Raw genomic sequence first — 27650 nt, 5'->3', positions numbered from 1 at the left:
GAAATGAAGAGTGATCTTATTTGTCTCTTTGGATCATTTCTTTCTTAGTGCTCTAAGGTACTTCTATACCAAAGGGAAAAGTAAATCAAAGTTTTAGAGGAGGGGGGGTAAGTTACCCTGTTAAAACGTATTCTTCAAATGAAATTTACACATTTTACCCCCCGCTGTCATGGCAATTAGTAAAGCATTGGGTATTTTACATTGAAACCTATTTAATTGAATTCCTCAACCCCAAAAATGTACAATTTAACACCAATATTATTACTATAGCTCTAACAGAAGCAAAGATATGGGGTCTGGTATAATAGTGGTTAATTGTCGTCAGCCTTTTTTTAAAAACGCCTATATAAAGAAAATGAAGGGTGATCAAACTTGTCTCTTTGGATATTTTTTTTCCTATGGCCCTAAGGTACTTCCATGACAAAGGGAAAAGTAAATACAAGTTTTAGAGGGGGAGGGGTTAAGTTACCCTGTTAAAACATATTTTTTTAATGAAGTTTGCATATTTTACCCACCGCTGTCATGGCAATTAATGAAGTATTCGTTTTTTTGCATTGAAACCTATTTAATTGAATTCCTTGACCCCAAAAATGTACACTTTGACACCAATATTATTATTATAGCTCTAACAGAAGCAAAGATATGGGGTCTGGTGTAATAGTGGTTAATTGTCGGCGGCCATTTTTAAAAACGCCTATAAAAAAAAAGAAGGGTGATCTAACTTGTCTCTTTGGATATTGTTTTTCCTATGGCCCTAAGGTACTTCCATGACAAAGGGACAAGTAAATACAAGTTTTAGAGGGGGAGGGGTTAAGTTACCCTGTTAAAACGTATTTTTTTAATGAAATTTGCATATTTTACCCCCCGCTGTCATGGCAATTAATGAAGTATTCGTTTTTTTGCATTGAAACCTATTTAATTGAATTCCTTGACCCCAAAAATGTACACTTTGACACCAATATTATTATTATAGCTCTAACAGAAGCAAAGATATGGGGTCTGGTGTAATAGTGGTTAATTGTCGGCGCCCATTTTTAAAAACGCCTATAAAAAAAAAAAGAAGGGTGATCTAACTCGTCTCTTTGGATAATTCTTTTCCTATGGCCCTAAGGTACTTCCATACCAAAGGGGACCTTTGCATCATGACTTGAAGTCAAATGTTGCTTAGCACCTCCACTATTATGAGCAGTGTTGGGTAACGTGCGTTAGTAACGTAACGCTGTTACGTAATATATTACCGAATTGCGGTAACGGGTAATATAACGCATTACTACAAGGAGAAGCTGTAATATATTATTAAAATGACACTACATTACTACGTTACTTTGTGCGTTACCCACCAAAGTGAAGGTGTTTTTTTTAATGCACCCATAAAGCCGCAGCGTCTAGCCTAGTAAAGGTATTACATTGGTTGTCAGTGGCTGGCAGTGCAGTGTGCACATCTAATCGCAAAAACCTGATGCTTATTCTGTCTTGATCAACAGCGATACATTTGACAAAATACAGCGAAATCCCCAAATTCTTAATATCCAGTACAGTAAGCAATAGAAATTAACTGCAAACAAATTCAAAGTTATATGCTATCAATCACACAAAAGTAGAGAGAAGCTGTAATCTCACCTCACAAACAAATGGACAAGAGATAATCCTTTTGCAAACAACATCCATGTTCTGTTCGTTTGTCAACAATGATCTGAATGGAAAGTTTATTTCAGCAGCTAGAATGTGACAGTTTGACATAGTTTGAGACGTTTTTGCTGCGCAGGCCAGTCCTCGGTTAAGTTCATTGCTTTCACCTGTTGTTCTGCCTGCTGTGCGCAACAGGGTATATCTCCGCCAGGCCAGGTTTACCTAGCCAGGCCATGAAATTCATAGGCAGTCATATTAGCCAATTAGAAGGAAATCTGCTAAAACTGACTCATATACTGATACAGAACCATATATAGGCTATACATTGTCGCTGTCGGATGGAAATTTTACTTTTTTTATTATTATTTTAAAACAATTTTAAATTGTGAAAATAGCCAATCTGCAAGCTATGGTTATTAATAATTAAGAAATATTATATTTTAAATAGTGAAAAAACAATTAAAGTCATTATTAGTGCAAGTTCAATCACATTTCATTTGAATGAAAATAACTTGTGGTGAAAATACATAAAATCTCTAATTTGTGAATCTAATGTGATTCATGTGACCCCTACTTCAGTCAGTGAAGACCAGGGCTGAAAGTGACATATATTGAGACCAGTATAACTTTGTACAAATATTGGTAATTTGCCAACACATTATTTTGTGAAATAAATGGGTTATATTTCACAGATAGTTATTCTTGTACTACATTAAAATACAATCATCCTTAACCTTCAAGTTCAATTCTTTCTGTGGACTTAATTTTATGGCCTTCCTGCCCTGGCATTTGGCCTTTGTGCCCTAAAAAAATGGCAACACCAAAGGCCAAGTTGCCTTGCCCCTAAAATGACAAAATTCCAGGCCTGGTTACAAGTTAGTTTGTAGATTTGGATTATTATTACAGAACATACATTAACCGCTTCAGCCCTACATTTCAGCCATTTGAAAATAGCAGATCTACAAGCACTTTCATTTGCATTCTATGCTGCTCATGCAGTCCTTGTTCTGTGGACTTTGATTTAAAAAAAGGGTATAGAAAGAGGCTTGTGTCTTGTCATGTCATTATAGGCTACATTATAGAAGGTATATGTCTATGTATGAATTGATTAATTTAAATAAATGAATAAATTGATTCAGTAACGTAATTTATAATCCTATCTTATAATTTAAATGTTTGCCCATCTCTGTGTCCCAACAAGAATTTGTGGGCTAACGATAATAATACAAAATCTAGGTTATTTAATTGTTCAATTTTAGCTTTTTTTTTAAGAAACGAAAAAGTAATATGTAATATTAATATATTACAGTTGCTCAGACAGTAATATGTAACGAAATGTATTACTTTAAAAGGAAGGTAATAAGTAATATATTACTAAAATAAAGTAACTTGCCCAACACTGGTTATGAGATGTAGAAAAACACATCTACCTCGGATTTCTTCTTTTTTTGGTCAAAACAAGCCATATTCAACGGCCAACAGAATGGACGAACGCGATAAAATGTTTTTGTTCCGGTGGATAGACGAGACCCCCCCCTCCCCCCAGACAGCTTTTGTTTACATCCACGTCCACAACGTGGCTTCCGTGGCACTTTGTGGATTGTCAAAATAGGTAAAAAACGCGGATGAATTCCTTAAATAATACCTGGCAGTGATTGTGTTAAACAACATTAGGAAGCAATCTGAAAAAAAAAAAACGCAATCCGCAATGGAAATATTTACAAGCGACTTTACAAAAAAACAAGCCCAAAGTCGCTTATAATAAGCAGACTTGGCAACACTGGAGGCATGCCTGGACAAAACAAGGGGAAGAAAAGGTGAAGCGAAGGAGGAATCTCCATCAAAGCATCATATCGTATAATGTTCCCAAGCCAAACGCCACAGACCTACTTCCAACTGCCCTTATCTTTCAACACAGTGTGAACACGACTGTGTCCCAGTGAAAACGTCTCATGGTTTGTTGTGCGTGAGATAATAAATGTCTACTGGCGATGAAAAACACACCAAAGCTTGACTGACAGTCGCTCCGCCCGCTTCCTCTCTCTTCAGACCTCAGAAGGAAAAAATAAATAAAAATAAATCAGCCTGTACAGCAATAAAGGAACATGCCTTTGATTTAATACGTTCCCTGTCTGTCACGATCCACATACAGATAAGATAGGATAAGATGACATAGGTAGAGAGATATGCAGCACTGCACCAAGCATGCTATTCACACAACAGCCCCCCTCTGAATACAGCCAAAGCCAGTAGCTACTGTATAATGTTGAGGTATACTGCGTGTTAACGTTAGTGGGAAGAGTTTGAACGTGTTTGACCGCTCTGAAGTATAATTTCCAACTGAGATCGAGAGACTTCATGCGACAGACATGTAACTGTCCACACACACACACACACACACACACACACACACACACACACACACACACACACACACACACACACACACACACACACACACACACACACACACCGAGAGGTCAGCATTACAGACAATTTTCGATATATTTTTTATCTTCTCTCTGTACAGAATAGGCCCCTAGGCTTACCGAGGGAGTGAAAGGTTCACCTGGTAAGTGCCTGCAATTCCAGAAGCAATCACATCTAAACTAACACGTGCGTTTTGGATGTGTGGCAGGTAGGGGACGATGCAGGTTCAACCTTTGTCTTGCACCTGCTCTGACACCCTACCTGACCCCGGGTCAGCTATAATCACTCTCTGTACTGACCAGGACTCTCCTCTTACATCCATCGCACGCACACACACACACACACACACACACACACACACACACACACACACACACACACACACACACACACACACACACACACACACACACACACACACACACACACACACACACACACACACACACACACACTAATGTTTAGGGCTGAAGTGGTTAGTCCATGTTTTGTAATAATCAAAATCTACAAAATAACTACTAACTCAAGTTTTCATATCAATGTAGTGGAGTAAAAGTACAATATTTATCTCTGAGATATAGTGGAGTAGAAGTAAATGTATTGAAAATTGGAACTCCAGTTAAGTAGAAGTTTCTCAAAATTGTACTCAAGTACAGTACTTGAGTACATGTACTAAGTTACTTTACACTGTACTAGGCCTGCAAAGCCTGTGTCAGCATCACGACCGTCATGGATTAACTTCAACCTTGTGTTTGCACTTTCCCCATTTACCACCTGTACATCTACATAAACATTCAAATTTCAAATATAAAGTGCTTACTTCATGGCCACGGATGTTACAATTATGTACGGGCCCTCCAACGTACTTGTATCTTCCGTATTGTTCATTAAAAAGCATTTTAATCCGATCGGTGGCCATTTTCCTCATAGAGTTATAATGTAGCATAGTGCAATACACCTCCCAGCCAATAGGGTGGCGTGGTTTAAAGCATATCGTCGGTGTCCAGCCAGGACCAGCTAACTCCATTTTCAGTTTTTTTTTTCATAAATCAAGGTTATTGAACACCCTTTAGGTCTGTGTAAAATATCAAAACATTTGAACCAATGAAAAGTATTAAAAAGCGCCTCTGACGAAAACTCCCAACTCCATTGGATCCTCAAACTGTCCGTCAAAAACAAACAACTCCCCCCTCTCTTCTACAGCGCTGCTTTTCAACAGCATGAGTAGAGTGCGTTGCGCAGTGAACGAGGAGGAGGATCACGTAAACAAGCTCCCCGTAGTCTGTTAAAACTATGCAGTGTACCTGTTTATCAAACTTAGCACTGACGCTAATGTTATGAAAACAAGTAATTATATTTCTAAAATCTATTAAGTGTTTAATGAGGAGAGCAATGTGACAAGAAGAAAGGCGTTCATATCATTTCTGTCGCGCTATTCTACTACCTCTTTGCAGAAGTTATTGTAATATTTAAAGTCCTGTTTATTATTGTAGGCCTATATAATAAGTGGCATGAAGCATCAGGGCATTAATTCACACGTTGTTGTGATGCATTGTGAGCTTGGAGATCCATTGTTAGCTTTTGAGAATTTGTACCCTTCAGAAACCTCTCCCTTAGCAGCGAGTGGAGCTATTGTTGTTTGGACACCTAACTCCACTTCAGCTTGATTTCTGCTCGTCTGAAACTGCTAACTCCACTTGCGCTGGGTAAAGTGTTGATTTACCCGCGATTTGGTTAAAGTGTTGATAATATAATGACACATGCAAGTATCTGACAATATATAAAGTCACTATACCAACTTTGATGAGGCAGTGTTGCTTTGTTTTAAAAATATAATATAAAATCTTCATTTCCTGAAAAACGTATATTTTGTTTTTGCGTTTCCTGAACAATGAGCGTTTTGGAGTTAGCAGTTTCTGGCTGGACAGCAGAGATATGGTGAAAAGACGGAGAAAATGGCCACCAATCAGATTAACATGCTTTTTATTGAAAAATACGGAGGATACAGGTACTTTTGAGGGCCCGTACACTAGAAAAACATCTGTGGCTATGAAGTAAGAACTTTATATTTGAAATATGATCGTTTATGTAGATGTACGGACCGTAAATGGAGAAATTGCAAACACCAGGTTGAAGTTAATCCATAAATCAGTCATGTTTCAGGACTAAAACAAAGACGGTTCATATTCACTTCACACAGCAATGCTTCATCCTCACTAGTTGCTGCTTTTTTACCAAGTCAAATAACAGTGAAATTACACGCAATTCCATCAATTCCTTAATGCTAAGCAGTTAAGTAGCTAACACACACCTGCCAGAACACTTACCTGTTTGGTGGTCTGGATGGAGATGTTTTCACAGTCTGGTCACAGTGTGTTTTAACAGCTTTGTTCACCAGCCTGCTAAACACTGATAACTCTACTCGACGTCCATGTGGAGTAACGTTACTAATAAGTTGTTGTTTATTTCACTATAAGAGTCTTTTTCCTTGCAAACACAGTGGGTCCTTTTAATTCTATGAGTGGGTCACAAACATTTGTGATTGCTGGAAGGTGTGAGGGGGAGGGGCTGACAATTAAAGGACTCTAATAGCCCCGCCCCTCCCTGCTTCCTAGATTATTTTTTTTCAGGTTGGCTGTTTTATTCTTACAAAAGTACAAAGATACACTTACAAACAAATCCATACAAATATACATACATCCCAGACTCTTCAGAATAAATATTCACATCTTTATCAATTCATTTATGGCAATAAAAAGACCAATCTATTATTAAAAGTGTAGAAAGTGCCAAGGTGTTACTTTTCTTCTATTTTTATCTAGAGTACGAGCCCTTTTAAGGCTGGTCAGAATCTGGTTAAAAACCACGTTAACCTATGTGGAATTATTTGAACTTGACCTAATGACATTTTACATCGTGTTTTCCAAAGTTTTGCCACAACTACACACATGATCCACCAAAAAAAATCATGTTTTTCCTTGTCCATTGTCTCTCTGAAGATACCAAATCTGCAAGAATTGTTACTTATTTCAACATTAAAACCAATTCCCACCATACTGGCCCATACTTTTCTAGATCTATCACATTCAAACAAGAAGTGTTGTAAGGTTTCGGGGTAAGAGCAATTGGGTATAGGACATGCAGTTGTGTTGACTCTGTTACACCATCTCAGTATATGTCTAACTGGAAGCTTATTTTGGGAAATAAGAAAAGCTCTATCTTGCATTTCATATGATATGTTTCTTGCATAGATGTTCTTCACACATTTGTCATTTTCTTCCTCATTTAACCCTTCATATTGAGTCATACCTCCATTTACTTCCTCATTAATCATAGAATATAACATTTTACTTGATAATGTGCTCCAGTCAATATTCAAGTGTTCATATTTCTTTATAAAATCACCATAGAGCAATTTGTAGTCAGGTATACCATTCCGACTTCTACCGTATCTTTTTTTCCATGAATTTGGATCCCCAACCCAGATTGCTCTCCTCTTTATGCCATTAGCTATATTTTTTAACAAAAAGTATCTTTAATTTTAGATCTAGATCAACGGCATCAAGTCCACCATTCTTTTTTACTGCGGAATAAGATCTTTCTCTTGGTGATTTCATAGTTGGTTCCCCAGATGAAGTTCACACACATTTTACTCATTTTTGTTAAAAATGTTCTTGGGGGGGGAATATCGTACCCAAGAACATAAGAGTTGATATTAAGTAGCATTTCTGTATTTCCACTTTGGACCTATAAGAGGCTTTCATTCTATCATATTTACTTATTTCTTCTTTTAATTTTATGATTCTCTTCTCCCAGTTTTTTTCACAACATTTTTCCTTATTTATATAAAGACCCAAGACTTTGATTTCATCTTTTACAATTACGTTAATTTCTGGTTTATTTTCATCAATACCCATCCAAACTCCTTCTGTTTTATCTTGATTGAGTTTGGCTCCAGCTACTTCTTCATATAATTCAAAGTGTTTGTTTACAAAATTCATTTCAGCTTGGTTTCTTATTATGATAGATACATCATCTGCGTAGGCCAAAGCTGTTACTGTCTGACCTGTACTGATGGTTATTCCTTGTATATTCACGTCTCTATTTATTCTTTTTATTAGTGGATTAATAGCGAGAATGTACAAGGCTGCACTGACCGGACAGCCTTGCTTAACTCCCTTCTCAATTTCAAATGGGTCTGTTAGGACTCCATTGACATTGATTTTCACTGTAGATCTTGCATATAGCAGTTTAACCATATAAAACTATTTGGAATACCATATTTTTTCATCACTAACCAGAGGTAATCACGGGAAATCAAGTCAAAGGCTTGTTTTTGATCCAGTCCTATAATATAAAAGTCTTTCACAGCATCTGAAGTTATAATGTCTCTAAATATACAGAGGTTATCCCACATCACTCTACCTTTTATAGCGCATGTTTGCTCTTGTTCAATAATTTGGTCTAAAATGTTCATCAATCTATTCATTATTACTTTGGCCAATATTTTGTAATCTGTATTCATCAAAGTCAAGTGTCTATAGTTATCTAAATTGCTTCTATCTCCTTTTTTGTGTAACATTGTCATCACTCCTAGGTAAAAAGAGTCACTCAATCTGCCTTCTTTAATCCCTTCGTTGAAGGCTGCAGTAAGGGTAATAAGTATTGGTTCAAAGAGTAACAAATAGAGTTCAGCTGACAGACCATCAGGCCCAGGACTTTTATTTACGCTAAGTTGTTTTATGGCAATTTTTACTTCTTCTTTTGTAATTTCACCTAATAATGCTACTGTTTTCTCCTTAGACAAAGGTTGAATATCTTCTAAAAATTCTGATATTTTATCAAAATTGGTCTCAGATCTTTTATATTTCTCAGAACACATTTCTTGTATCACTCTTCTTTTCTCTTTTTCCTCGGAGACTACACAGCCTTCTTTGTCTAAAACTGATTCGAGGAAACGTTTTTCCCTTCTTTTTTTACATAACGTCAGAGCTTTAGGAACCAGAACTCCTGAATCAGAAGTAGTGTTAAACCCCGCCTCCTTTTTTATATTGAACAAAAACTCATTATTATAGCTGTTCAATTCTTTTTTTAGGTCATGTAGATCTTTCTGTTCGTTCTCACTCAATATGTTTTTTAATTTTAGAACTAAGACTTGTTTTGTTAGCTGATCATATCTATGATTTCGTTCAATGTTAATCTCTTTAGACATACATTTAAAATAGTCGCAAATTCTACATTTCATTATTTCCCACAGTTCTATATAATACTTTGTAAAACATTTCAATTCAAACATTTTCCTGATTTCTTTTTCAAGATCCTTTGTGAGTTCAACATTTTCTAGGCATTTAACATTCAATTTCCAGTAACCTCTTTTTTCGTTTTTCCCAACTGAAAGCAAGGACACAATTATCAAATGATCAGATGTATCTGTAAGAATAGTATTATAGTTAATAGGGTCTATCGTTTTTGAAGTATACATTCTGTCAATTCTTGTTTTACAGGAGCTGTCAAATCTAGTGAAGCCTTCACCATTTGGGTTAAGTTTACGAAATATATCTACTAAATCCACATTGTTTGTTACTTCTTTCAAACATTTTCCTTCTGGGCTAAGTCTAAAAGGTGTATTTGAGATTTTGTCATTGCTTTCAGTAGTAGTATTAAAGTCTCCACAAACAATCACATGGTGTCCTGTAAACGTTATCTCTTGTAGTTTCCTGAAGAGTTGCATTTTCTCGTTTGCTTTCTGAGATGTATATACATTAATTATCCTTATTTTAATTCCGTTAATAACACAATCAACCATTAAAAGTCTACCTGGTATTATGTCTCTCCTTTTATGGATCTGAACATCTTTTGATTTAAATAAAATACCTACTCCATCTGCCAAATCATTACCAATAGAAATAATTGCGTGACCTTTCTCCCAAAGACTAATCACATCATTTACATCCACTTCACTTTTCAGTCTCAATTCTTGAATGCATAATATATCAAAGTTTGTTCCTAATAGATAATTTATTTTTTCTTCTCTATATTTCTTTGACTGTATACCTCGTAAATTCCATGATCCTACAAAAAAAGCAGTCATAGTAAAAGTGTGTGGAGTCTACTACACAGAGCAGTGGTTCTCAACCTGTGGGTCTGGACCCCCAGGGGGGTCCCCACATGATATTTTTTGAGGGGGGAGGGGGGGGGGGTTTCCCTGACAGTGAAGTGACAAATAAAGGACTTTTAAGACCTTTTTAATACCAAAAACACAAGTACTACATCAAAAGTAATCAACAAACCCAACATCAATAATATAGCGACGGGGCCAGGCTGGAAGTAAATAGTGGCAATAACATTAGTGTGATCGCTTTAGCGATCCCACAATGATCGCTCTGCACTTTCTGTACAAACAATCATGATCATATTGAGAACAAAGTATGTATGTGTGGAGGAGAGGCACTGTATTGTAAACTATACTTAACATTATGTTGTCGAAGAAATGTCCAAAAACAACACTGGTGAACTCCATACTTAGTTGACTGGATTTCCAAGAACTCTTTACTAGGCCGTCTCCTTTGCAGAAAATAGTCGATCTACTGTACAAGCTCACAATGCGTTGCAACGTGCTGTGAGCTTATTTTCGCAGAATGTTGTTAGCCGCAGAATAGGGATGCAAGCCTTCAAGTGGTTCAAGTGTCCAAACAACTGTTTAAAACTGTAAGCCACGTTTCCAAATGTATGGTGATTTCTGGATGGTTTTGCATTCAGCATGTTGTGTAAACTGTCTGTCTGAAGAAAATTTTAGGTGTCTGATTATACTGATTGGTTTCTATCACTGGGAGGAGACCACATCCCCCCTTTGTGATTGGGGGCATTTGACACACACACACGCACGCACGCACGCACGCACACACACACACACACACACACACACACACACACACACACACACACACAGCAAATCACTCATGCATTTCAAGGGGCCCACCAAAACTTGTGCAGCTTCCAAAGCAAAGTTTCAATCTCTCCATCCCTGCAGACAAAACATCAATTACGCTTTTGTCAATACAGAGTGTGTTCCCACAATGACTCCCAGCTCAATTCTGAATCAATCACTGTGAATTGTCAGCAGGACCTCTCGACCAATCAGCTAAGGCCTGTCATTTCATTTTGTAGCCCTGATGAGTAGAGCTCATCCACAGAGAATGACAAAATAAGACCTCATAGAAGTTCCTTGAACCCCATAAAACATTCCGGTAGCACATTTTATGAAGTCCATGACAATAATGCATTATAATCATACTTAGAATGCATTATAATCTGTTAGTGTTTTACGACACTGTGACTTGACTTAATTTACCCCATTGAGGAACACATACAAAACATGTGAAGAAAGAAAGTCACAAATACAATCAAATTCAACATTCAACATTTTAAACAAAATAGAGTCTTCTTGGCAGTTAGTTACTGCTGCCAGATCCTATCTTCACTGTATTATATCAATCATTAATCATCAAATAAATCAAATAAAGGAAATTAAGTAAAGAGGGGCATAGGGCGTTCACCAGAGCTCTCCATCCCACTCTCTTCTGGGCCTGGACTTTTGCTTCCTGCCAGCTCACTCCAATGTTCTTTAGAAACTGTAACCACTTATAAATACTCATAATGCTTTCTAATATAAAGCATTATTATGAGTATTTATGAGTGCTTACAGTATAAAGTTTATTCTAATAATCGCAATCTGAGAACCCAATCTGAGAACCCATTTGTTTGTCTTGAGAGATTACAGTAATCATAATACATTATAATGCATTTTATTCATAATTCATTTTACTTCATAATTGTAAGACACATTGACATATTATACATTTTCTTTTTCTTCTTTTTTGCAAAGATCATAGTGTAGAATTCTCATTCTCATAACTATGAAAATGATAATACACTATGATCCTGGCCAAAAGAAAAAGTCAGTGAATGACCAGCAATTATGAAGTATTATGATGTTTTACTTTATAAGTCATTATAAAATGATTGATAATGTGTTAAAGGTAGGGTAAGTGATTTTCTTTGGTTAAAATAAGTGTTAAATAGCTCTATATTGTGATAGTACTCATTGCTATAGAGGGTTGGTTCAGTAAAATGAGTCTCCTTGTCTCTCCAGCTCTTTATAAAACAGAAACTGCATTTTCGTTTCAGTTTCAGTTTCATTTCTAATTTTATCCAATCAGGATAGAGAACTCAATCAGGATATAGATTAAACAAGTGAAATTGGAAGTGATGACACTAAGAAATGAGCAGGCAAAATTGGAACTGGAACACAAAAAATGAAGCTTAAAAATGGGTACTTTCTCCTGATTGGCTGAGATTTTGACACCTACCGGAAAATGTATTTTCTGTTTATTAAAGTGCTGGAGAGACGGGAGACTCCTGTTACTGAACAAACACTCTATAGCAATGATTACTATCAGAATACAACCTTTTAACAAAATACTTTTTGTTTTAACCCAAAAATATCACTTACCCTACCTTTAAGTATTTAAGTATTTATGAGTGGTTATACAGTTACTGTAATTTGTACATTGTTATAAGCAGATTATAATGCATTATAACTATGTTTATAATGCATTATAGAGATGGGCTTCATAGAAAGTGTTTTCTAATAGGCTGTGTTTTTGTTGTTGCACTTGTCACATCTGCCAACCCCCCACCCATACCCGTCTCCCATGGACGATTTAAGATGGACATCTCATGATTGTCTGGCGATGTCCAAGGTGATCGCAGCCCTCGTTGCGCGTTACGTCTCGGAGGACAAGATACAGTCAAATCAATCCAGAGCTGTCATCGTCCCTGACAACGTGGGACAAGCGCGGGTGAGAGGAGGGGAGGGAGGATGGTAGGACTCACATTTACATTTATATGTGTATGTAGATGCTTGCATCGCTCCTCGCATCCACATGTAAAGACGTTGACACACTAATCACAGGGCTGGGGGAAGACACCTGTCCAGGCAGGTGACGTGAAGAGGCATCACACGCACGCACGCACGCACGCACGCATGCACACACACACACACACACACACACTCTCTCACTCTCTCTCACTCACTCTCTCTCTCGCACATGCACACGCACACGCACACGCACACGCACATACAAACAAATGCAAACACATGACAAGTGTGTGCATAATCTTAACCCAATCCCCAACCTGAATATTTTCCTAATTGCAAGCCTATGTCTACAAATCATTTTTAACCATAAAACAACAGTTTTTCTTGTGGATGAGGAAAATTGTCCTCACAATGTCTATTTCTAAAATTCTACTATTGTGGGGACTTTGAACCTCACATGTGTAGTAATAATGCAAGCACACACACACGCGCGCACACGCACACGCACACACACATACGCTATGTTCCGTCAGATAACTACCTGTGCTAGCCGTCACTCCTCTGACAACACACAATATTATGCAAATGTGTGTCTGTCTGCATGGCGGCAGAGCTGCTCCCAGCGTCGCCCCAAACAGCCCCGCTGACTGCAGATCAGCTTGCTTCCATTCCCCACGCAGCTCCGTCTCAGGCCTGTCTGAGACGTTGCTCGGCTCATGACATCAGAGTGAGTTGCCTTCAGAAATCCTCACCCTTCATTTTGCTTTTAATTCGTCTCGGGATACAGAGGTACGGTTCTGCTTTTCTCGTTCTAGACGCCTCAAAGCTCGACGAGAGAGCCAGCTTAAGGAGAGGACACTGTTTCTGTTCTGTTGTCTTTTGTTTTTTCAGTGGTGCGACCTTTTACCCCTAGCCCGTGCCGTGGTGGTCCTTTTGTTCCGGCACACTTAAAACCTAACCAAACCACTGGAGCTGATGCTTGAAACCAAGCCATGAGCGCAGACTGATAAGACATGACCTCAGCCTCACCTTTGAACCTTTGACCTTTAGTCTGACCTTAAAATGCATACAACCAGTCAAAACAATTACTGCAATTATCCTTTGGCGACACCTTGTTTAGAAACCATCAGAGGCTGTTTGTTTACTTTGCAAATCGCACAGTTGGCTAGACAGTTGGTTTGGTAATAGACCTGAAGACAAGGTAAAGCCTCTGGAATCAACGTGAGCTTAAGGTTTGTGTTTTCCTGCAGTGCGGACCTCGTGCAGAAACTCACCTACCAGCACTGCAATGCTCCACCATCACCACACACAGCTGAACTTCACGCACGCACAAACTGCCACGATTACATCTGTCCCTAGAGCAGAGCCCAGGGGGAAAAAATCCTTTCCCTCATTCCTATTATCACATTTGACCTTCCTCGTGCTCCCCAGCCTGGCGAAAAGAGCATTTAAGGCACACTTATTAAGCATAATCTTGAGAAGTTATTAAAACAAGTCAGCTTACTGAGAAACCTGCCACAATTCAATTACCTGCGTAGCTGCAGGGAGGAGCGAGTTAAAGAGGGAGACGAGTCTTTTGCTTTTACAGCATGGGGGAGCGCAGCATCGTTAGTGTGCCTTCAATTAACACAATGGGGCTGGGGCGGTAATGAGCTAGTGCGGTATTGGCCGAGAGGAGAGTTGGAGGTTGTGGGCTGTCTGCTGTCAGCGCTGAGGGCAGTGTTGGGGCACGGTGATCTCATACTTCCTTGTCACTCACTTCTCCGTTAGTTCCTGGAACGTGGATTTTTCCATTAGAGCTAGAGTCAAACATATGACACTGCCATTAGTGGTGCAGGGACGAAAAAAAATGTAGAGAGACTTAAAGCTGTTCCAAGATATAAATTACTGTCACATACACTAGTTTTTTTAATCTATTAACTCACATTGCTTTATTTTTGGGGCTTCTTGGTCTACATCAGGTCCTGCTAATTAGCACACTTACATTAATTTCAACTTTTCATAATTTGGTACAAGGTGTGCTCGTAGAACGATTTCGTGGTTAGAGATATTATCCTGTGATGTCATGTCATTTATCTAAGGTGGGTGTAAAGATGTTTGTAGCGAATTAGATAGCTCTTGGTAACAAATAAAATGTAATTTGCATGTCATTGCAGCATTAGAAAGATCGTATAAATGTTTGACATTTGAAAGTGTGCTGTATCTTATCTGAAGAATAGAAATACAAATTAACATAATTGCACTGAAGGACATATTTGTGTGCAACAATTGTGAATAAGGACAGTGCAGCACTGATTGCTACAATTTACAATCTGTGTGTGTAGTTCATGTGTGTGTTTGTTTTTGCCGTATGTGGTGTTTGTGTTTGTGTCTGGAATCTGTCTGTGTGCGTTGCGTAGTGTGTATCTGTTTACCTGTGTGTGTGTGTGTGTGTGTGTGTGTGTGTGTGTGTGTGTGTGTGTGTGTGTGTGAGGCTCAGAGTGTCTCCTCCAGTCTGCCAGGGTCCGTGGGTTATCACAGTAATTGGATCACTTCTGTGCCGTCTTGTCCCGCTGTTTGTTGATAGCCGCTGTTTTAATTTGGCCTTTGTCTCTAATCTGCGGTAGCCGCAGTAATCCCTCAGATCAGTGGCAGAGAGATTGGCTATCGGAGCACCGGCAGCCAGGTGCCATTGGCCCTGTTTGTAAGCCTCTGTAAATATGAAGGGTGCAAACCTGTTTAATGGGGGAAAGTAGATCGGGGTAAAGGAAACGAGACTGAGACAGAGACGGAGAGAGATCGAGAAAGAGGAGATGAAGGAGGAAAGAAAGGAAAACGATGGACGAAAGAAATATAATAACGTGTAGGGACTTCATTGGAGTCAAGCCAAGGTGATAACGCACAAGGGAGGAGTTTCCCCGCCACGCTCTCTGTCAGGAAAAGTTGGTCACACCCATGTGACATGGCCAAGTTCTTCCTTCTTCTTCCTGAATTGCATTTTTGCAACTATGCCTAACTTTAACCTCATAAAAACTATACCTAAACCTAACCTTAACCATAACCTAAAAATACACTCACAGTGGGATTTAAACCTGTGATCTTGGGAAAATGAACATAGGGTCTTAACACAGTGAGCTACCAACACAGTCGCTACCAACACAGTTTTGGATGTTATTTGAACCTGGCCTTTCTGCCAGAAAGCCTTTTCTTTTCTGAAAGTCCTTTAACAAGACAGCAGCAAAGGTCAGAGAGACAATTAAATGAATTTAATTCACTAGAGGTACGTGGCTCTCACATCTATAGTCCGGGACACCTACGTTGCACCGCCGATCCGACTGAGATACCCATATATGGAGATCTCTGTAATTATCAGTCCTTGTCCCTTTTATGCCCATATATGGAGATCCCTGATGTCATCAGTATATGCCCATATATGGGCATGGCCCCTTTTGTGCCCATATATGGAGCTAACTGATTTGTTTGTGCTCGATGTCTGCCTAGCTGCAACAGTTCCAACACGCACGCACACACACTCGCGCGCGCGAGGCCACGGACCCACACGCACACGGCTGCGGACTGGTCTCCGCGTCGCGGACCCCCAGCACACACACACACACACGCGCGCGCTGAACACACAGACAGACAGACAGACACACAGACAGACAGAGGTTTCCTCAGTTAAAGATACTACAAGTAAGTAAGTGATACTACAAAGACAGTTCAGAATCAGAATCAGAATCAGGTTTATTGTCACATCACAGGTTTACAAGGTAAAAAGGTGGGTGAAATTCGTTTTTGTACATCATTCCCATCGCAACGTTAGTTCCATAGAAAGAAGAGTGGGGAGAGAGAAGAAGAAGAGAACAATAGAAGGCCAGACAAGTTATCTACATATTTACAAAGTACCTGAGATAAAGAAACAAACTAAGGTGCCTGAGCATAGCAGCAATGTATGTATACTGTGCATGATATACTTATAGACGTTAAGGTGCTTAGAGAGAAAAAAAAAGCGCAATAAAAAAGAAAAAAAAAGACAAAAACGTTTGTGCATTATACATGGGATTAAGGTGCAAAAGGTCAGTGCGTGTCCACCTGAGGGTGGGACTGACCCTGGTATAATCCGCAAGTAGCTCCATGAGGGAGAGCAACAAAAAAAAGTAATCTGTGCCTGGTGTGGTCTACAGGTATGTCCGAGGGGGAGCTAAGTTCAAAGTCATTTGTCCCTGGTATAATCCACAGGTGTGTTCAGGAAGAGCCAGAAAGTCTGCGACCAGCTGGGCAGTACCATCTATTGTCAGGCTGCTGAAGAGGGGCTCATGCCTCATTCAGCATTCTGACAGCAGCCGGGTTAAAACTATTCCAGAACCTGGTCGTGGAACTCTTGATGCAGTAGGTCCCCTTGCCCGGCCGCGGTCGGTTCTGAACAGTTTGTGACTTGGGTGGTACTTGTCCTTGATGATGCGCTTGGCTTTGACCATGCACCGCTTCTTGTACAGATCCTGGAGCGCTGGGAGCTCGCTTCCCGTTATTCGCTCTGCCGATCGCACTACTCGCTGTAGGTTGATCTTCTCTCGGGCAGTTCTCTCGGGCAGTTGAGCTGGCTTCAACTTTTTTCAGCGCTCCAGTGATGCATACGTTTCCATTCCCATTCTCTCTCCACACAATTCCTGCTGTCCTGTAAATGGGAGAAAAACTCATTCTTGCTTGCATATTTAACCCTGCCCTTTAGCATTTACGCTGTGTGATTTAAGCAACACTTAAACAGTGACTCGCCAGCAACGTAGTTGGCCATGCTTGGTTGTTTTGTAGCTTTTGTCACTAGTGTGAACACAGCGATACTTTATTTTATTTGTTTTGATCTAATTGGACGTGTGAGCACTGTCTCCGCCCCCAGTGAATCCAAAATGTTGTAATCTTTAATTGTGTTTGATGATAATTTTATTTATAGCGGAGGGAGCCTATACTGCAGCACCTAAGCTGGGCACACAACACATAGGCACTGGGGGGTGGGGGTTGCACTACTGTTGAAATAGTGACAGGGGCCACATAGTCACATGATCATTCAAACTCTAAATGAAAACCTGATCACAGCAATGGCTTGCACAGTACACACATGTGTGATATATATATATTTGTGCAATATTATTGCACAAATAACCACTTAACCCCTATACTTTGTTTGCACCTGGCTCCCTCCTTTTGCAGAATGTTTGCCTATTTTCGCTGAATGTTTGGCTACATACTTTGACTTGCCCAGAATAGGGATGCTTCATGTGGTTGAATTACTCCCCTCCCCCGCAACCCCCCACATTCATGACATCACACAACACAGATAGAACAGACCCGAAAACTGACACCTGTCTTGGATGGCCGAAAGCCTCTCTGGTCTCTCTTTGGACCGGGTGACATCATGGGATCCTGGCTGACCCCTCTGCTATCAGATGCTTATCGGGGTGTTAGTGTGCAGGAGGGGAGTTCCGGGTGTGGGGTGGTGTGTGGGGTAGGGTGGGCCTTTGGTTTGGGGTCGGGGGCGTTCAGCCCCGACACCTCAAGCAACTGGCTGTGGCCGCTTCTCCTCGGGAAAAAAAGTGACGACACGAGAATCCCTGGGCCGGCCTCGTCTGGGAAAGGGGCTAATTGAATTAGAGCAGAATGAGACCATTGAGAGTGATTTCACATGCTCGGCGAATGCCTTAAGAGCTGTTCTTTAATCTTGGCAGGATCCCGTGCTGTTCTAAGCCAAGACATTAAAACCATCGAGTGCGCTGAGAAATGACAGCCGTCTGAGAGCAGAGGCAGGAAGTCAGCCTCGCTTCCCACCAGGGAGCAGAGGCTCATCTTGCAGCTTACAGACAGACAGACAGACAGACAAATATCCTCCGCTTGGTGTAAAGAAAAAAGCCCAAACCTTCTGTTTTCATTGTCTTGATTTTTGTACCTGACACAAGTTAACTCTCTTGACTTCACAGCGATATTAAGCAATGCTTGTATAGGCTTGGTAGGCTGGTAACAGTTTTAATCTCACCATTTGCAACTGGAATTCTGTTTTATATTCTAAGAGGCTGTTGTCCATGACGTGTATGTATACAGTAAATGTCTGTGTTGGCCTTGAAGCAATATGCAACTTCCGGGTCGTACAGTGAGACTTAGTGGGATCAGAACAAATCACCTTTGGCTGCCTGTGGTGTAACATTGGCATCTCAGGGCCCTCCTGCAGAGCCAGTCCTGTTTGTCCTGTCCTCTCCCTCCACAGAACTCTCCGGCCTGTTTGTTTTAATCAGCACTATGTTTGCCAAAGAGCTTACCTCAGGAGATGGGAGTCCTTGTGTGTTCTCCGGTGATGCAGAGAGGACAAGGCCGGGCCACGGTGAGTAATACAGGGAGGAAATGTGTCTTTTGAACTCTCTCTGTCCCCTTCTGATTCTCTCTCTCTTATTTTCATATTTTAACCATTTCCATCCTGTAGTTCGAAGTGTACTTCAAATACACATCTTAAACCATGCATGTAACAGAGTGGCTGAATGAGGGTGTCTGTCTGTCCCCTTTTCAATGCACTAGACTAGAACCCTGAGAGATGGATTGCTGAGTTGGAGCGCAACACCTACTATCAGCTCCCAGGACTTACCGCATGACTTAGTTACCCAAGCTGTGGTACACTGAGTTGCCGGTGCCCGGGAAAATGGAACCCAGAGCCTTGTGGTAGGCTACAAAGGTGCTCCCGCCTGTACCTATATCTCTGTGTGCTCGTTCTGTTTGGTGGATCTTTTATTCAATGGACCTGAGAGGAAGCAGTATCGCGAGCACAATCAATGATGCTTATTCCCCGCGCACGCTCACATGTATAGTAAATGGAACTGTACTCAATGTTTAGTTAACTTGTAAGACAAAGGGAAGGTATCGCTATACGCCTGATATATGGGTGATTGCATGGGACATCCTCTCCTCTCCTCTCCTCTCCTCTCCTCTTTCCCATGGCATTGTTTGCTCTCCATTTCTGCACTGTCTGCCAGTCAGATTATCATCATCCCTCCTTTGGTTTTGGCCCGGCTCATTCAGACATGCCATACATCTCTGGTATTGTACCCTTCTGTCAGCCCGTATCTCAATGGCACCGGCTCAGCCCACTGGCCGCTCAGCACCCTCCTTTGTCAGCGCCACAAAGTTGATCTATTTACCCACCATCCGGCTGATCTCTTTCACAAACAAGGGAGGAAGGAGATGCGAAGATGTCGGCCAGCCAGTCAAGCAGGCGGCCAGTCAGCCTGCCAGCCCGTCGTCTCTCCATTCCCTCCGTCAGCTGTAAAGCCCATCTGCTGGAAGCGGCGTTGGATGCAATATCCAATTCAATCCCCTTCCCTCAACCTTCCACAAAGCTTTTAGCCACATTTTAGCACACAAAAGCTGCTGCTGTGGCCTTTGTAGCTGGAGCTTCTATTTAAGAAGGTGAGGATGAGGATGCACGGGGAAGAAATCAATAAAGTGTCCCGGCTCTCAATCTTCTTGCAGTAGAGGGTTTTTTTTTGTAGTAGTAGTAGTGTTTGTAGAGAGAAGGTTGTGAGGGTGGGGTGGGGGGGTTTGTCATTCATAAGCTCTGCTGACAAATCCTTGACATCATTTGGCGGATTGTATCGATAACTTCTTTCCTGGCCTGCAGAGGACAAATAGAAATCATTTGTCTGGCTGAGGTGCGGGGGCTGGGGGGGCGGGGGGGCGGCGGGCGGGGGGGCTGGGGCTGAGGGTGTAGCGGATGGGGAGGTTGGTGGTGGTTAGTGTGGGCAGCGGAGAGGGACTGAGCATACAGGACAAAGGCACTACTGGCAGTCCAGCCGTGACATTGGCAGCTGAAGGCATTAGTGCTGCGGAGATGTCCAAAGGTCACAGTAGAGCGGAGAGACAGACAGACAGACAGACAGACAGACAGACAGAGAGTGCATGAGTGAGTGAGTGAGTGAGTGAGTGAGCGAGCGAGCGAGCGAGTGAGCGAGTGAGTGAAATAAATAGAAAGAGATAGAGAGAGAGAGAGATAGAGAGAGAGAGCGTGAGAGATTCTGGTCGACAGCTGCTCTTCTTCAAGCCTGCACGTTGGGATAGAAAGACGCACAGAATGGACTGTTGACTTAAATAATTGGCAGCAGTTGGTTAATTGGAAAAGAGTTTGGAAAAATGTCTATCTCTCTCATCACAAAATTATAGCTATCAATCAAGCTATCAATTATAGCTATTTTAAATGTATTCACAGATTCTATTTGACTCCAAGGAAATGTTTTCAACTCCAGCTCTACAACACCCATTTGCACACCATGTAACAATAATAAACTGGGAACATAATATGCACATGATGTGGGAGTGTCCAGACGTGAATAACTTTTGGTTCAGAGTTTCACAAGTAGCCTACTATCCGAGGTAATGGGAACTTGTATTCTCCTCTTGCCTAATATTTTAATGTTGAGCGATGATTCAGTGATCAGGTTGACAAAACCACAAAGAAGACTCTTGCTCTTGCGGCTGACAGCTGCAAAGAAGCTGTTGGTCCTAAAATGGAAACCTCCTCATAAAAGTCATCAAAGTTTCACAATGGATCCTCGCACTAATGGACATGATCTCTTTGGAACTCTCTATAGCTCGAACCAATGGGGCAAAAGAAAACATGCTTGACATCTTATCCAGAGCACTGGAGAAACTTAAATCATGTTATTAGCATTATATACATACTGTATATAATGCTTTCTTTTTTTGTACCTTTATTTGTTTTGGTTCTTCGTTGTATTATTTGTATTTATTTATTTATTCTATTTACCTATTTATTTTTCCTGTCTATGCTTGTTCAACCTGTGGGCCATTTAGGGTGGGGTAGGGGAAGTTTTTAAAAACTGGAGGGACAAATTAGAACCCCCTGTTGGGCAGTTGAAATGTGTTTTGGAATTGTCAAATGGTTGTAGTACTGTGCAGCTGACATGCTTGTCCAAACCTCCAGCTATGTGAACATAAAATAAAATAAAAACTTGATCACAAAAAAAAAGAAAGACACACAGAAAACAGGATGGATGCTTTTATCTTCAGCCTGGATTCCCCTTTTTCCTTGAGACACCGATGAAAACGTATCCACAAAAATATGTTACAAATAGATAAATAAACCAAACCTGTAAATCTAAAGCAAATGACATCAATTTCCATCAGACTTGTAAACATTGCCTGCTATCCAGTCTAATCCTGAGAGGCATGCAAATATCCACACAAACGCATGTGAAAAAAAGACACATTCATGATTTAAAATATGCCCTCTCACACAGCCCTGCATTCATGTGTTCTTAGTGGAGGGATGGGATGTTTGCTGGGGTAAAAAGAGCTGTGTTTTCCTGCCTGCTGTTTTCACAGTTGTGGGTTCGAGCAGGGAATGGCAAATCTCTTAATCTGCCCTTATTAATAAGAAAAACACCAGACTGTCTGATATTTTCACACACTTTCCCATCTGCCCCCAAAACAGATGGAATGGCAAAATATCACAGAGGAACCCAAATGAGAATTGCATTATTTAAGAGAAAAAGAAGGGGGAAAGTGTCTATGTTTTTGCAGTGATAACCACATAATTCTCTTGTTACACAGTAACAGTGTTATTTAACAGCAAAGAGTGTACAAATGGAACCAAGTAGATGCGTATGGGTTACTGTGTATAGTGTTAAAGTTCCAACATGTGTTTCTCTATTTGGAGCTGGGATGAGACAGTGATAATCGCAGGGTATGTTTATGGCTGGACTATAATTCTATTTGGGGGAAGAGCGGCTTTGCAAGCCGCTCAGTAAAATCCTGAGTGTTAATGTAACTCTGAATGTGTAAAGATTGACCTGTAAGGCTCCATTTTTACACTTTCTGAGTTACATAAATACTCAGGATTTTACTGTGTGGGAATGCCAAAGAGGCAGACCACTGTAATGGGTTTTATCCACATTAGACTGTCTGTCTCAAAGACAAGGTGTTTGTTTGTCTGGTCAATGCTGGCTGTTCTTCAACACACTCAACGCTGGCTGATCTTTCACACTGTTTTACACTTTCATGTGATTGCCTGGGTCTTCTTTTCACGCTTAGTTCGTCCCATATCCCTTCATCTTTTCCCCTTTCCTGTCTTCCATGATCCTCTTTCTTCTTCTTCCTCTGTCTCTCGTGGCTTGTTTGGTCTCCAGGGGCTGATAAACATTGAGAAGCGTCTTTATAGAGAAGAGAAAAACAAGAGAACCAAAGCCTCAAAGACACAGCCTCAGGTACACAACAAACATGTCGGCTACACTTTCTCAAGACCTGAAGAAAGCAGAGTAAATAAATAAACAAACCAACAAACAAATAACCCCACTTCCCCTGACCAGGGTTTTTGTGTTCCCCGCGTGTCTGATTCCAGTTTCAAGTGCTTAATTTCCTTGCTATTTAGAGGCAGAACCCAGCATTAATGCAGCGTTGGAAAGTGAGCATGGTTTGGGAGGGAAAGAGGCTTGGATGAAGGGATAGAGAAAGAGCAAGGAAGGAAGGGAGGAGGGAGGGAGGGTAAGCTTTCCACAAGCTTATGTAGAAGGAAGCCACCACCTGCCAGCCTGTGGTAAGCCTCGCAGAGCACGTATACCTGTTGGCGTTGTCAGTGTCTTCCGTGATGACACATACCAGTGTTGTCTCTCAGCGTTGTAAGTGCTGCTCTGGGGGGAGTGTGGGTGGGAGGCATGAAGGTGGATCAGGGCCTCCACACCAAAAAACTAGCTCGATACATCACAGAAGGAAGGCAGGGGTCACTGGTTGAGACAAAAAGAGCCTGTCAAAAACACACCAACAATCCTCCGCCTAATGAGACGTCATTAGCGTCAACCCCCCCCCCCCCCACACACACACACACACACATTCACATTACGATAACTCTTTGTTTCCTCCGTGATGTGATTCACACCGACTCATATGTTTCACACCAAGCTGTTGCATTATTCATCCCCACCAGTACACAGTTTAATCATAATACGATTATTACTTTGACTAGCAGGGTGAGAAGAGGTATTTGCGTTAAAAACTTGAAAAAAAAATAAGCCCTTTTTTCTTCAAACGTTACCTGATTACGTCCTTGTGCTCAGAACTTAAAGGGCATTATTCATGTGGTTACATAGAAAAACAAAAGCGCTGGAAGGCATTCATAGAATCTTTGGATTTTGATGAATATCTAACATCACTTTGAAATTAAAATTAAAAATTAAAATTTCCCACATAGCCTACGGTGTTTTAGTTGTATTTAGATATATCGGGCGTACAGTATAGCGGTACCTGCCCTTTGTCTTACAAGTAAACTAAACAGTCCAGTCCAGTTCCATTTACTATACATGTGGGCGTGTGCGGGGAATAAGCCTCATTGATTGCGCTCGTGATACTCCTTCCTCTCAGGTCTATAAAAGGTGTATAAAAGAGCCACCAAACGTTAAGAACGTGGACGCAGAGATAGGTACAGGAGGAAAGTTGTGAGTGGCAAGGACGCACTGGCCAAGGTCAGAGGGCCGTGAAGAGGGGATGGGGGTGGGGGGTGGGTCAGGGCATCCACTCCACCCCCCAACACCACCATACAGTCTCATTGTTGTGGTATCCTATCCTCCTGTGTATCCAACTTCATTTCCTGTTCAATTTTTATCAACCTTCGTCTCTGCTCTCAAGGAGATAGGATTCAAGCGCTGACACGAATTAGCCCCCAGATTGACTTGATACGGCCTGGCCCGTCCCGGGCCCGGGGGACGGCGTGCAGAAGGAGAACCGCCGATGCTTTTTCACCTCCTCTTCTGCCCTCTCAACCTGTCTCCTATCTCTTGTTCGCTCACCCTCTGTGGCAGGTAGCTCTCGCTCCCTCTCTCTCAACCTTCTCCCCCTCTTTCCTTCTCTCCTCTCTCCTATCTTTCTTTATTTCTCTTTCACACTCTCTCTCTCTCTCTCTCTCATCACCATCCTATCTATCCATCCTCTACCTCATCTTGTTTTTACCCCCACGGTGCCTTCTTGTCAGTCACCTGTCTCGGAGCGACATTCCCCGCCTCCTTCAGAGTGATTGACAGGCGCCCGCGGCTTCTGACGGAGTAATTTGCTCTGAATTTACACAAACGGGTCGGCATCAAAGATGGCAGCCGGCGCTGTGCCCAAGTGATTGCATTAAGAGAGCTAGGAGAGAGAGAGAGAGACAGAGAGACAGAGAGAGAGAGAAGAAGGGGGGGGGGGGGGGGGGGGTGTACAGCCCATTTCTATTCATCACAGCAGTTGACAGACGGACCCCCCCCCCCCCCCCCCCCCCACAGCCCAATCTTATTTTGGGAGGTGTCATCTGCAGGAGCAGATCTCAGGTCAGAGGACACACTCTAGATACAAAAATCATCACGTGTGGGCATGCTCACGCACGCACGCACGCACGCACGCACGCACGCACGCACGCACGCACACACACACACACACACACACACACACACACACACACACACACACACACACACACACACACACACACACACACACACACACACACACACACACAACACACACACACACTAAAGAGATCTCTTTGCAACCAGGTAATATCACCGTCAGAGTTTGGCTTCTGAATGATCACATGCGTGCGAAGACGTGTGTGTGTGTGTGTGTGTGTGTGTGTGTGTGTGTGTGCGTGCGTGCGTGCGTGCGTGCGTGCGTGCGTGCGTGCGCTTGTGTGTGCGTGTGTAGTACTGTGTACGCTTGCATGCTTTTGTGTGTGTGTCTGTGTCTGGGTGTAGAGGGACTGGGGACAATAACCATAATGCTGAGCCAAAGCATCCCTATGTGTGTGTGTGTGTGTGTGTGTGTGTGTGTGTGTGGGGGGGCAAACCGTAGATCACTGGCCACTGCAGTGACACACATACTCAAAGACGCACATGCACACACGCACGCACGCACGCACGCACGCACGCACGCACGCACACACACACACACACACACACACACACACACACACACACACACACACACACACACACACACACACACACACACACACACACACACACACACACACACACACACACACACACACACGCAACAAAGCCACCACCTCATCTTTTGCTGTCCAGCGCTGGAGCGATTCCTCACTGATAGTATTGATCTAAAACACAGCCCTCATTCATTACAGGCTGACTAGAGGCAGATGAGCCAGGCGTTCCTGCTGAGCAGAGCCTTTCTCTTCCGCCTGTATTACCACACGGGTCAATTCTAGGACCCATGCATAAGTAAACCTGAAGACAGACCATGCATCTTACTCAGCAGCATTACATAACCAGCAGCCATACCGGAGCCAAGTACACACACATACTGTACACACACACACACACACACACACACACACACACACACACACACACACACACACACACACACACACACACACACACACATGCGCAAAAGTATATGTTCTTACACTCACTTCCAATATTAAAGGTAGTGTGAGTGATATTTTGTGGTTTTGTTTTGTTTAAAATGTACAGTTCTATATTTTGATTCAGGTGGGTCACCAATTTCTTCCAATCAGGAACAGCACACACACACGGTCTATACTGGCTCTCAACAGTGTGTTGCGAAGCATTGTGAGCTTGTAGATAGGCTATTTCACTGAATGTTCTATTATAACCGGCCCGGAGGCCTTGTGGTTAGAGTGTCCGCCCTGAGATTGGGAGGTTGGGATTCAATCCCCGGCTGGGTCACACCAAAGACTATAAAAACTTGGGACCAATGCCTCCCTGCTTGGAAATGCTTGGCCATCCAAGGGTTTTATTGGAGTTAAGTCCCTGCGACATACATCATGTCCAGGGCTGGGGGATGTACTCACTACTCACGCTACAGAAACAGGAGATAGGCTCCTGCCCTATGGGCCTCGTGGCTCAGGAACCCTTGGTTCCCAAGGCTACTTACTTACTTACTTCACCTACCTATTATGACTTGCCCAGAATAGGGACGCTAAATTCATTTAATCACAGCACACTTATCAGATCTTACCTGACCTTACCTCATCTCATCTCATCTCATCTCATCTCATCTCATCTCATCTCATCTCATCTCATCTCATCTCATCTCATCTCATCTCATCTCATCTCATCTCATCTCATCTCATCTCATCTCATCTCATCTCATCTCATCTCATCTCATCTCATCTCATCTCATCTCATCTCATCTCATCTCCTCTCCTCTCCTCTCCTCTCCTCTCCTCTCCTCTCCTCTCCTCTCCTCTCCTCTCCTCTCCTCTCCTCTCCTCTCCTCTCCTCTCCTCTCCTCTCCTCTCCTCTCCTCTCCTCTCCTCTCCTCTCCTCTCCTCTCCTCTCCTCTCCTCTCCTCTCCTCTCCTCTCCTCTCATCTCATCTCATCTCATCTCCTCTCCTCTCCTCTCCTCTCCTCTCCTCTCCTCTCCTCTCCTCTCCTCTCCTCTCCTCTCCTCTCCTCTCCTCTCCTCTCCTCTCCTCTCCTCCTCTCATCTCATCTCATCTCATCTCATCTCATCTCATCTCATCTCATCTCATCTCATCTCATCTCATCTCATCTCATCTCCTCTCCTCTCCTCTCCTCTCCTCTCCTCTCCTCTTAAATGTCTTGTCTTGTCTTACCTCATCTTGTATTATCTCAAAGTCATCACTACTGGTGGCAATGTAGACATTTTTAAATTTTACAGGATGAACTCTGGCCACAAGTAACTCTTAACAATGGCTACCAGTAT

This window comes from Gymnoscopelus microlampas, assembly GCF_963454915.1.
Source record: "Gymnoscopelus microlampas genome assembly, chromosome: 8".
NCBI classification, from domain to species: domain Eukaryota; kingdom Metazoa; phylum Chordata; class Actinopteri; order Myctophiformes; family Myctophidae; genus Gymnoscopelus; species Gymnoscopelus microlampas.
This window is presented reverse-complemented; position numbering follows the sequence as displayed.